The sequence below is a fragment of the Coenobita brevimanus genome, chromosome 50 (genome assembly GCF_032717465.1).
Source record: "Coenobita brevimanus isolate Jiangsu-jjx chromosome 50, ASM3271746v2, whole genome shotgun sequence".
NCBI lineage: Eukaryota > Metazoa > Arthropoda > Malacostraca > Decapoda > Coenobitidae > Coenobita > Coenobita brevimanus.
In genome coordinates, this window is record NC_137003.1 from 42974609 (window position 1) to 42988849 (window position 14241).

Consider the following 14241-nt stretch of genomic DNA (forward strand, 5'->3'; position numbering starts at 1 on the left):
AACGAAGGGTATCGCACACGAAAAGGATAGCACTCCATTATTAACCTCCAAGGTGAAAAAACAGCTCTGACCTACATGTGTTACGAGAGCGACGTAATGAATGGCATCATCTTTAGTAGTGGAGGGGAAAAATCCACTGCCTGAATGACGAATAGATATAGGAACTGAATGATTTTCTTTTACTCAAATGTATTTCTTTTTAGACTTCTGGATCGCATGTGTATTTCTTTTTAGACTTCTGGATCGCACGCACCCCATTTAACCTTGGATGATGATGATGATGATGATGATGATGATGATGATGATGATGATGATGATGATGACATATTGTAAGGCAACAATGTTATAAAACACAGGGAGGGGAAAATCAAACTTTCAATCATGGAGAGAAATATATACATGATCTTTTGTCTGGTCATAAGGTGGCAAGTCAAGGTGATATGAATATGCAGATTTACTACCGTCATTCTGTGTGTGTGTGTGTGTGTGTGTGTGTGTGTGTGTGTGTGTGTGTGTGTGTGTGTGTGTGTGTGTGTGTGTGTGTTTATATTAAGCCATGTTTTCCTACAGCTTCACCTTCAGTCATTTAACGATAATACTAACGTTATTGTTCGAACGAGGGAGACGAGCGAGAACATTGTACTTCATTATGTACAATATACTTCAGTCGAAAAATTTGCCCCAAAAGAATCATAAAATTTCCCTGCTTGAGGAACACTTAGCTTTGTTTTCTTCTAGACTATCGAACCAACAGTGACTTGTGATAACATTTTGAAATTATCTTGAACCTGCCTTCCAGTGTTTCGGATTTTTTTCACCCAAAGAACAAACTACAACCAAACAACTTTTCTTTTTCAGATATTAGGCCAGTCACGGCATGTTACACCTTTTTGAACGAGTCATGAAAATTGCCCTGCGATGGTAGTCATTTTCCCCCAAAGAGTCAAATGGTGCCAAAAAGGGCCAAAAACATAACTGTGTTCGTTCGGACACGTTTCACGGTCGTAATGAAGACGGCAGTTTCTTGATATTATGAACTGAATTCAGAAAATCTAGCTTTCGCACGAAGATTAGTATGCAACGAGGAATTACATGATAGGTATGTACATGTACGAGAAAATATGACATCAAATCGAAAATTCTCGAAAGTATTATATCATTTCAAGAGTAAACCTCTATCAAAATAAAATAGCAAAGCATTAGTAAAAAGATATTAAAAAAAAATCAAAGATTCACAGCATCGATTCTAAAATAACCATTCATGATTTCCTTGTTTTATATATATATATATATATATATATATATATATATATATATATATATATATATATATATATATATATATATATATATACATATATATTGTTACATAGCCTATGATTTCATCATCCTTTGTGTAATTTTAACGCACAGTTGCTGCGTGTTTGATCACGAGCGTGTTCTGCCTCAGTCCCCCCCTTCTACCGTTATAGTAGAGTAAGTCGTTCTCTCTGTTATTCAGAGCGGGATTTTCAGCTCTTTGTCCCCATGGCTTCATTTGCGCGACCTTCTTACAAGTTGTATCAAGCTCTCCTGGCCCCTATATAATGAGCTCAGTCTCTGCTTAATTGCCACTTAGATCTGCTCCTCATTTTGTTCACATCTCTGTCCTCCCCTGTACAGATATTATTATTGTGAGTGCTCAAGAAATCTCCAAACATCTAGCAGCTGTGTGTAATTTGAGTATGAGTGTTATTGCATTTTTTCTTGTACTGTGTAGCATAAGGTTAATTCTTAGGCCTAGTGAGGTTTTTGATTAATGCTGGGTTTTATGTCAGTCATTTTTGATAATAGTTTGTATCTGTAATAATTTATCTGGCATTCACTGAGTATTATCTGGTATCTCATTTTATCAGGGCTGACTTAGATAAATTTACTCTTGCTAATTTCGTGTTAATAGAGGCTATTGCAGTTAACCATATATTTAACCTGTTTTTGCCATTACATTATCCTTATGAGTCCTGAATGTTTTGTTGTTAGTTTGAGCATTAAACTTTAACTTGTAATTTTACCTAACTCTTTTGTTTTGAACCTGGAACTTTACGGGACAGTAGTGATTTTTAGTATTCTCACTTAAAGTGTACATTATCTTTCTCTGTTCCATAACATAAATTTGGCGACCCTGCCAGGATATTCAGGATATTATCATAAGGATATTGCTTGATATTTTGTGACTGTTACTTATTAATTATGTCTACTATTACTACACTTGATGAAGCCAAAGATTTTTTGTCAAATGTGCAAACAGTGTGTGATATAGAAAACAGAACAAAGAATGAACTTAAGCTCGTTGCTCAACAATTGGGAATTGCTGTTCGCTCTCATCATTCTAAAGATCAAATTGTTGACATGATTAATGAAAGCTTGTTTAATGTAACTCCTCCAAATGAGCAAACGCAGATTGAATTAGCTAAGTTACCGCTAGCCCTGCAGGAGGCTAAGGCTAAGGAGGCGGAGGCTCGTGTTAATGAGGCAAATGCTCGTATTCAAGAGGCACAGGTACAGGCTCAGGCACAAATTGAACTTGCCAGGATTCAGGCAGACCATGAGTATCGCATGAAACAAGGTGGAACTGGATCATCTAGCTCTGATGATTTTGATGTGGCTAAAAATGTTAAACTTGTCCCTCCTTTTAATGAATCTGATTTAACAAAGTATTTTCAGTTGTTTGAGAGGGTAGCTACAGGTTTTAGTTGGCCCAAGGAGTATTGGCCAGTACTCCTTCAAACTGTTCTCACCGGTAAAGCTCAAGTAACTTATGCATCTTTGCCTCAGGATCAATCTGATAATTATGATGTAGTTAAGAGCTTGATTCTTAAGGCCTATGAGCTTGTTCCTGAAGCCTATAGAGTAAAATTTAGGACAACTTACAAGCAAGATAAGCAATCCCATGTTGAGTATGCAAAAATCAAAGAAGATCTGTTAGAGCAGTGGTTAAATTCTAAGAATGTGGATTCTGATTTTGGTAAATTTAAGCAGATGATTTTGCTGGAGGATTTCAAAAGGTGTATTTATAAAGATGTAAGCCTATATCTTGATGAGAGAAGAATAGATAATTTGTCTGATGCTGCAGTTTTAGCTGATGAATATGTTCTCACTCACAAGAGATATTCTAAAGAAAAAGGGAAAGCTGAGAGTAAGTACGTTGCCTCTACTCAGAGTACAGGTAACAGGAAAGAGAATAAGGATGATGTTTCTCAGGAAGTAAATACCAGCTTCACCTCTAGATTTCAGAAAAGTAAATGTACTTATTGTAGTAAGCTTGGTCATACTACGGAGAGATGTTTCAGGAGACAGCGTGATGTGAACAAAAAGGAGTCTTTAAATATTCAGTCAATTGGTCTAGTGTCCACTCTTGAGAGTTCCCAGAATTCTTTAACTGAGTTAACTGAACCTGCTTTGAGGGGTAACTTAAATTCTCATGATGGAGCTCCTCTTTTGAGCAGTAACGTGGGTGACACTCTCAAGAGTTCATGTGCTAATTTCCTGTCTGATGGTTTTGTCAGTCCTCTGGACAGTAATGACAGGAAATCAGTTCAAATATATCGTGATACAGGTGCTTGCCAATCCCTTATGCTGACCAGTGTTCTAGGCTCTAATGTTAATTCCTCTGATGAAACTGTAATCTTACAAGGTGTAGGGAATAATTATTTCTCTCTCCCTCTGTGCAGAGTGAATTTAGAGTTTGGTTTTGTTAATGGTTTCGTTATGGTTGGGTTGGTTGAGACACTCCCAATGTCAGGTGTAACTTTCTTACTTGGAAATGATATTGGTGGAAGTCAAGTGTGTCCAGCTCCTCAGTTGTCTAGTGAGCCAGTGGCTGCGGCCCAGGATTGTGATGTCCCTGATGTGTTCCCTGCATGTGCTGTCACTAGGGCTAAGTCTAAAGTTACTGGTGATTTAGAGGATAATGATGATGATGATGTTATCCTAGCTGACACTTTTCTTGCTAATTTGGACCACTCACCAGATAAGGCAGTACCCCGTAGTGTTGATAATTTGTCTCGTCAAGAGTTGGTTGAGTTGCAGGTTGCTGACCCTGAGTTGAAAGGTCTAGCTAACTCTGCTTACAGTGAGGAAGAGTCAGCCGGTGCTTCTACTTGTTATTATGTAAAGTCAGGAGTACTTATGAGGAAGTGGAGACCCCGAACAGCATCAGCCGACTGTGAATGGGAGGTTGTACATCAAGTTGTCATCCCTCGTGTTTGTTGGCAGGATATCATTCGAGTGGCTCATGATTCCAGTTTGGCAGGACACCTTGGAGTGAGGAAGACTGTGGCACGCATTTTGAAACACTTCTACTGGCCAGGTATCTTCAGGGATGTTTCCTGGTATTGTAAGTCTTGTCACACCTGTCAAGTTGTGGGGAAGTGTAATCAGACCGAAAAGGTTGCACCTCTAGTTCCCATTCCTCCTTTTGAGGCGCCTTTCACCCGTGTGTTGGTGGATATTGTGGGCCCTCTTCCTAAGACTTCTTCAGGATTTTCTTATGTGTTGACCATGATTGATATGGCTACTCGTTATCCTGAAGCCATTCCACTTAGAAATATCTCAGCAAAGAACGTGGTTAAGGAAATGCTAGGGTTCTTCACAAAGTTTGGTCTGCCCAAGGAGGTACAGTCAGACCGGGGAAGTAATTTCATGTCAAATATTTTCAAGCAGTCTCTGAAAGAGTTGGGCATCACCCAGATCACGTCTTCAGCTTACCATCCCCAGACCCAAGGAGCGTTGGAGAGATATCATCAAACACTCAAATCGATGCTCAAGAAATACTGTTTGGAACATCAGAAAGACTGGGATAAAGGTCTTCCATTCGTTGTATTTGCTGCAAGAGAATCTCCAAATGAATCACTGGGCTTCTCACCTTTTGAACCACTGTTTGGCCATGAAGTAAGAGGACCCCTTAAGTTACTCAAGGAATGCTGGCTGTCGGAGGAAGATGACGTCAACCTGCTGGAGTATGTGATGAATTTCAAAGAACGGCTGTCCACTGCTTTACAGCTGGCGAGAGAGAATTTAGGAGCTGCTCAGGAGAAGATGAAGACTTGGTATGATAAGAAGTCCAGGTTACGCCACTTTCAGCCAGGAGATCAGGTTTTGATTCTGCTACCAGTTCATGGGCAACCTCTTCAAGCCAAGTTTAGTGGCCCTTATTTCGTGGAGAAGAAACTCAGTGATGTCAACTATGTCATCGCCACACCAGATCGTAGAAGGAACAAGCAACTATGTCACATCAACATGCTAAAGTTATATCACAGGCGGGACGAAAATAATCCAGTCTGCACTGTAGCTGTTCCACCCGAGTCTGCAAGTGAAGCTCTCCCATGCAGTATGAGCCTGAGTGATAGTTTGGGGAAGAATCCTGATATCATGAATGATCTCCAGACTAAGCTTTCTCATCTACCTCCCAAGGAAAGGCAGGAGTTTTCGGCATTACTGCAGGAGTACCCGCAAGTGTTCCGTGCTACTCCAGGAAGAACCACTGTGTTGATGCATGATGTCGATGTTGGAGACGCAAAGCCAATTAAATTGCCTCCTTACCGTGTGAACCCAGTGAAAGTTCCTCTCATCCAGAAGGAGCTTGGCTACCTGTTGGACCACAAGATGATTGAGCCCTGTCAGAGCGAGTGGAGTTCTCCTGTCACTCTAGTCCCTAAGCCAGGTGGGTCACAGAGGCTTTGCATTGACTACAGACGTGTTAATCAGATAACTAAAACAGACACTTACCCTCTCCCTCGTGTGGAAGATTGCATAGACAAGATCGGAAAGGCTAGGTACATAAGTAAGTTTGATTTGTTAAAGGGATACTGGCAAGTACCTATGACTGAACGTGCTAGGGAGATCTCATGTTTTGTAACACTAGGAAAGGCTTTTGCATGTTCTGTAATGTCGTATGGTATGAAGAATGCACCAGCCACATTTCAGAAGCTCATGAATGTTGTAACAGAGGGTTTGGCAGGGTGTGTTGTTTATATTGATGATGTATTAATCTTCAGTGACAACTGGAAAGATCACCTATGCCATGTCAGTAAATTTCTTGACCGTTTAGTTCATGCTAATCTTGTAGCTAATTTATCAAAGTGTGAGTTTGGTCAAGCTAAAGTTCAGTACCTTGGGTATGTAATTGGTGATGGACATGTTGCACCACCAGGAGCTAAGGTTCAGGTTATAAGTGATCTTCCCAGACCTAAAAGTAGGAAAGAGCTACAAAGATTTTTGGGAATGGTAGGTTATTACAGGAGATTTGCTCTTAACTTTTCAATTCTTGTATCACCACTTACAGACCTACTGAAAAAGGGAGTTAAATTTGTCTGGACCGATAACTGTGAATCCTCTTTCAACAAACTTAAAGCTATTCTATTAAGTCAGCCAGTGCTCGCTACTCCAAATTTTGCTAAGCCTTTTAAGATGGCTGTTGATGCAAGTGATACAGGAGCTGGGGCTGTTTTGCTGCAAGAGGATGATCAGGGTATTGAACATCCTGTATCTTATTACAGTAAGAAGTTCACTCCACCTCAAAAGAACTACTCAACTATTGAGAAAGAGCTTTTGGCCTTGATTTTGGGTTTACAGCATTTTTCATTTTATTTGTGTTCTGGTTTTGACCCCATATTCATTTATACCGATCATAACCCACTGAAATTCCTTAGTAAGTTTAAAGATAAAAATCAGAGATTGACAAGATGGAGTCTACTTCTTCAGGAGTATTCATTAGACATACAACATGTCAAGGGGAAAGAAAATGTTATTGCAGATTGCTTATCTAGACTTTAGACAGATTGTTTTAGAGTAATAAGAAATTTCCTTTGTAAATTTCTTTTTCTTTGTGGGGAGGTGTTACATAGCCTATGATTTCATCATCCTTTGTGTAATTTTAACGCACAGTTGCTGCATGTTTGATCACGAGCGTGTTCTGCCTCAGTCCCCCCCTTCTACCGTTATAGTAAAGTCGTTCTCTCTGTTATTCAGAGCGGGATTTTCAGCTCTTTGTCCCCATGGCTTCATTTGCGCGTCCTTCTTACAAGTTGTATCAAGCTCTCCTGGCCCCTATATAATGAGCTCAGTCTCTGCATCATTGCCACTTAGATCTGCTCCTCATTTTGTTCACATCTCTGTCCTCCCCTGTACAGATATTATTATTGTGAGTGCTCAAGAAATCTCCAAACATCTAGCAGCTGTGTGTAATTTGAGTATGAGTGTTATTGCATTTTTTCTTGTACTGTGTAGCATAAGGTTAATTCTTAGGCCTAGTGAGGTTTTTGATTAATGTTGGGTTTTATGTCAGTCATTTTTGATAATAGTTTGTATCTGTAATAATTTATCTGGCATTCACTGAGTATTATCTGGTATCTCATTTTATCAGGGCTGACTTAAATAAATTTACTCTTGCTAATTTCGTGTTAATAGAGGCTATTGCAGTTAACCATATATTTAACCTGTTTTTGCCATTACATTATCCTTATGAGTCCTGAATGTTTTGTTGTTAGTTTGAGCATTAAACTTTAACTTGTAATTTTACCTAACTCTTTTGTTTTGAACCTGGAACTTTACGGGACAGTAGTGATTTTTAGTATTCTCACTTAAAGTGTACATTATCTTTCTCTGTTCCGTAACAATATATATATATATATATATATATATATATATATATATATATATATATATATATATATATATATATATATATATATATATGAGAACCTCTGTGGTAAAGTGTGCGTTTTCATACACTGGATAGCGAGGGTTCGCGCCCCACCAGGGTAAAAAACTCTGGGAGCGTTCTCCTGGCCACGTACTGCTTGGCGGACATCAGGGGTGCTGTGGTTGAACTAGTGTCGCATATATATACTATAAAGTAGGCTTGCACCCAGTCGGCTTGCGCGGACCGATTACACTAGGTTCACAGACTACACACATATCCAAAGCCACTCCAACACCACAATTACACTTACAAGTACTTCACACCCTACATACAGTCTCTACCAGACAGCCTAAGCCACTTGGTAAGATACATTGGCTGTATCGTCCCCACTTCGGTTGGGATAGGCCGGTCCTGCAGTGGATACTCAAACGGCTGATGATGATGATGATGATATATATATATATATATATATATATATATATATATATATATATATATATGTGTGTGTGTGTGTGTGTGTGTGTGTGTGTGCGTGTGTGTGTGTGTGTAATACTAATTAATGCTGTCTTTTGAATAGTGATAAATTTGCTTATGTTACGTTAGCAGTAGTAACAAGGATATTAGGCACCCTTATGAACGTCGTTTTACTGATGGTTACGAATAGTGGTGTTGAAGAATATAACTAAGTAAATGAAAAACTACACGTACTTTATATAAATATACATATGAATATATATATACAGTGTACTATATTACAAGCTTTATATGAAAATCAAGTAAAACTGCTCTGCATATGAATCACTAAAACAGGATGAAACCCAGCCATATAAAAATAGTGGCAATTAAAAAGTAAGAAAAAACACAACAGACCTGGTTTTATGTATAGGTGGAATATACTGTAATACTGTGCTTCGTTACATCACAAGAGCGATATAGCGGAACGAAATGAATGTAATGAATGAAGACAAATGTCACTTAGGTTAAGAAGCAAAACCATACAAGAAATTGTGTATTTAGTTTTATACTCTCTCTCTCTCTCTCTCTCTCTCTCTCTCTCTCTCTTGTCACGTGCGCAGTATTGACTTTTTTTCTTTTTTTTTAATGCCCCTGCCGACTATTTTTTTTGCCTCAACTTTCACTTCTGTTTCACTCACGTTTTCTGTGGAGACATAAAATACGAAGTGGGGAGTCTGTACGTATCTATTTGTTCATTCGCTTCTATGTCTCTCTGCCTGTCCTTTGGTTTGCCTGTCTGTCCTACGGTCTTTCTGTCTGTCTGTCTGTCTGTCTATATCTGTTTGCTTATAGATGTCTGTATGTCTGCCCGTCTCTTTATATATATGTCTGTCTGTCTGTATGATTAGGTCTTTTGTGTTTATCTGTCACTCTGCCTTTCTGTCTTTGTCAGTTTGTTGATGGCTCGTTGTGTGATTATTTAGCTGTCCTTTGCTTAACTGTCAGTCTCCCTGTCTTGTGTGTATGTTTGCCTGTCTATTGGCTTGCTTTTCCTATCTCTTTCCCTGTCCTATCTGTCTGCCTGTCTGTTTGCTTTTTCTATCTCTTTCCCTGTCGTGTTTGTCTGCATGTCTGCGCATTTTTTTTTCTGTCTTATTAACTGTCTGGATGCCTCTCTGCTTACTAGTTAATCTGTCTGTCCGCCTGTCTGTTAGTGCTTTTTTGTCTGTTTTTGTTTACGGTATGTTTATTTGTATGTTTAATAATCGATTTGTCTGTTGGTGGCTTCCTTTGTTGGTCTGTCTTTTTTTCTTGGTAATCCGAGTGTCTCTATTTGTGTGTGTGTGTGTGTGTGTGTGTGTGTGTGTGTGTGTGTGTGTGTGTATCGTCCGGGTGTCAGATCAATATCTCTAAACCCTACTGATTTTTACTCTGTTTTTGTTCGCATGTACGTATGTATGTTTGAATGTATATATGTATGTATGCACATATGTATGTAGGCTATGTATGTATATATGTATGTATGTATGTATGTCCAAGGGTCTATCATCAGTCACTCAATATAAATTTACCCATCTATCCAACTCTTTCTATCAGACAGCCAATCTACATCTCTGTCTATGTTTATGTATGTGTGTGTGTCTGTCTGGCCGCGTCAAAATCAATCAATTAATCAATCAGTCAGTCAGTCTACTGTATCTGTCCAGTCTCCATCTTTACATATCTTTCTTTGCCTGTCTGTTTATTAGGTAGCATGGAGGCTGATGGTCGGCCTCTCTCTCTCTCTCTCTCTCTCTCTCTCTCTCTCTAAATCTCTCGTACATTCATCAGTGACACAGCTGATCGACCAACCATTTATCTGAAGTGTGTATTTAGTGATAAAAAATATTTAAATGCTAACAATGCGATCAATTATTTTACAGTGAATGTTGTGTCGCTCGAGTTTTTGCTTAGGACAAATATTTCTTTCTGTCTGTCTGTCTACTTACCTTCTTATATAACTAGCTATCTTTCTGTTTATCCTTCTATCTATCTATCTACTTATCTATCTACCTGCCTGCTTACCCACCCATCTTGCTATCTATTAATCTATGTCCTGAATCTCTATCTCTCTGTCTGGTTGTCTATCTGTCTGTCTATCCATCTGTCTATCTATCTGCTTATGTTTTTCTCTCTGTCTGTCTGTGTCTGTCTGTCTGTCTGTCTCTCTGTCTGTCTATCTGTCTCTCTCTATCTGTTACTCTGTCTGCTTGTCTATGTCTATCTATCCATCTGTCTGTCTATCTTTATGTTTCTCTCTCTCTCTCTCTCTCTCTCTATCTGTCTGCCTGTCAATGTGTCTGTCGGTCTGTATCAATCTCTTTATCTGTCTTTGTCTCAATCTTTGTTTGTCTGCATGTCTGTGTCTGTGTCTGTCTGTCTATCTATCTGTCTATCTACATCAGTCTATTTATGAATCTACTGTATCTATCTACCTATCTATCTATCATACTCCAACCTCCATTTTCACACCTCCTTGAGCTGAGTGTGACATGATCAAGAAAGAGAACACACACACACACCTAACTTACTGCCTGCCACCAGCTCACTTCTCATCGCTACTCATTCTTCATAGTGACTTTCCAAGGCTTTTCCTCGTAGCGAAACATTCAGAAAAATGCTCCCTTGTAATCAGACGAAGTGTGGGAAAAGCTGAACGAAACAGGATGAAATATTACTCTCATTTCACATTTTATCGTCGCTACTGTCAGGCAAATTAATTCTGCTTGGATGACGGTGGGAAAAAACTGTGAGAAGCAAAATGAAATATCACCCCCTTTCTTATTTACTGTTGCTGTTACTTCACGATATTTTAATGCTTAGTCGTTTGGAAAAAATTGCATGAAACAGGGCAAAATATTTCTCGCAATGCATTTTTCAATTTTTGTTTTTATTTTACCTCTCTAATCACCTGTTGGTTTTACTCTGCTAGTCGAAGGTTGGCAAAATCGATACTATATTACTATGTTACCTTTAACTTAGCCCAGATATTCGTCCTTTTGTCTCTTACTTCACCTTGCTCATGGGTAGAAAAAGACAATACTACAACTCTACATCCCTTCTATAGCACTTCTTTGTGACTAGCATCATAGTCTAGTGTCATTCTGTTCATACAACTCAGCATTCATGATGGAGAGAAAGGAATTTTAGGCCAATTTAGAATAAAAAGAGTAGAGACTGTGAAATATTACCCTAGATACAAAACGGGGTGAAATATTACCTTTACACTTTCACCTGTTTTTCTTGCTGCCATCAAACAGTTTTTATTAAGGTTAAATGAAGGTGAGCAAGAATTGTACGAAATGAGGTGACCTGTTTCCTCCCTCCTTTTTTTTTTATATAATTTTTTACATCAAACTATTTTGTTTTTTTTCGTCGAAGGCGGGCATAAGGTATATGAAACGAAATAATGTTTGCTTTACGTCTCCCTGTTTATTTTACTAATGTTATCCCTAGACGATTTTATTCTGGGTCAGGAGAGATCACACGCAAAAGGTTTTGGATAATATATAAAGTAGGGAGAAATATTATCTGCATCTACCCTCCCCCCTCCCCAGTGAAATGTCCCGTTTATTATATTACTCCTGCTACCGCCACAAAGTATTATATTCGGCCTTGTAAAGGCACTTCGTTGTGAAAGTATTTGAAACAGACGCCATTATCTCCAACAGCGTGATAACGCTTGTTTTAAACTAATTTTTGCTACTGACAGACGATTTTATTATGCCTGGGAGAGAGAAGTACGTAAAGTGCTCCCAAGTACAGCGACACCTCACCCGAACTTTGACCATGACCCCTGACCCCTGACCCATGACATTTAATGGACTAGCGCTAGATCGGATCACTTCTTATCTCCACGTACAAAATATGTGGCAAGTTTGACCCCCACTGGCTCAAGCATTCAAAAGATAACGCCGCCTCTTGAATTTAAGCCAGTGACCTTGACTTTTGAAAAATCTCCACCAAAATCGCACCCACGTCTTCCCGGACCCATAGACAATTTATGTGTCAGTTTTGATCCCAGTCGCATCAGATGTTCATGGGATATTTTGTTAACATGGACGCATCCTGTACAATCGCAGGCATAAATATCGATAGACAGGAAATATCTCTCCACGCAGTTTACGCACATGCAGTTACAGCCACACACAATGCCCTCACACACAATATACCCACATGCAAGGTACTTACAAGTAATATAGCTACACACAATGCACCGACATACAAAACATCTACACACAACACACAACACACGCTATAAGCTTACCCCCCTCTCACACACTCATATTGTTCACCTACATTGCGTGTTCTCTTGCAATGTACCCACACGCACTGGACTAACACACAATGTCCCCACAGGCAATTAACCCACACGCAATTCACCCATATGCACTGGACCCACACACAATGCACCCACACACAATGCACCCACACGTAATGCACCCATACACAATGCACCCACACATGGTGCACCCACACGCAATGCATCCACACGCAATGCATCCACACGCAATGCACCCACACACAATGCACCTACAAGCAATGCATCCACACGCAATTAACCCACAAACAATGCACCCACAAATAATGCACCCACACACAATGCACCCGCACGCAACGCAATCAGACGCAATGCATCCACACACAATGCAACCAAACGCAATACATCTACATGCAATGCACCCACACTCAATGCACCCACACGCAATGCACACAAACTCAATGTTAACACACGCAATCTATACAAATAATCTTGACTCACCACAAATGAGGGGTGTTGGACGGAAGCAGGTGTGAGTCATGTGCATTCTCACTGCTTTAGTATTACCACACACACACACACACACACACACACACACACACACACACACACACACACACACACACACACAAGTACACACATACACACACTCACACACAAACAAATACACACACATACACACATACGCACAAGCACAGACACAAACACACACGCGTACACACATACACACTTACACACTAACAAACTAATACACACACACACACGTACTCACACACAGAGACAAAAACATACACACGTACACACTCACACACAACCAAATATACACACAAACAAACAAACAAATACACACACACACACACACACACACACACACACACACACACATACACACACACACACACACACACACACACACAAACACACACACACACACACACACACACACACACACACACACACACACACACACACACACACACACATCTACCATTGTCTCGCAAGCATTAGTATGTTTTGTGCAAATGACCACACATGAACACCCACTCACGCTGTATCATAGTCATGACACACACACACACACACACACACACACACACACAGCGCTAACCTAGAAATAGCACACAAAGACCCTCCGCCTCTCCCATGACTCAGCAGCTCAAGACTTAAGCAGTTGGGACGACAATCCTACTTTATCGCCTTAGAAAATGATACCTAATGACGACCTCGACCCGGGGCTCAAGATCTGTCGAGTTCGGATGAAAGACGAACTCGGTATCCGGCTGATTATTGATGTCGGATTTGTTCAGTTGGGCGATAATTAGGTTAAATCAGTTAATAACGGATGGATGATGAAACTGGGAAGATATAATCAGCTGGAATTATTTAAAAGGCTGTAACAGGGCTTGTGGACCGAACTGGCTTCCGGGTCGAAATACCTTGGATTTGTTTACCAGCTGTTGATAATGGTATACCAGATAGGATTTCCAGTTTTTGCAAGCAGGGCGAGGAGAGAGAAAGGTCGGGGGGAGGGGGGGGAGGTGTGAAGGAAGGGAGGCAAGGGGGAGGGAGGGAAGGAGAAGAAAAGGTGGGATGGATGAGGGGAGTGAGTGAGAGAAAGAGTGAGGAAAAAGAGAGAAGAAAATGTATGAACTTTTTGTGGAAAGAAACGCTGAATGGATGAGGCAAGTGGAGAGACTCGAAGAAAGTGATAGGGAAAAAAAGAAGAGGGAAGGAGTGATTGAGGAAGGAGAGATGGAGGGAAAGGAAAGAAGTGAAGAAAAAGCTTAGTTAATGATAAATAGGA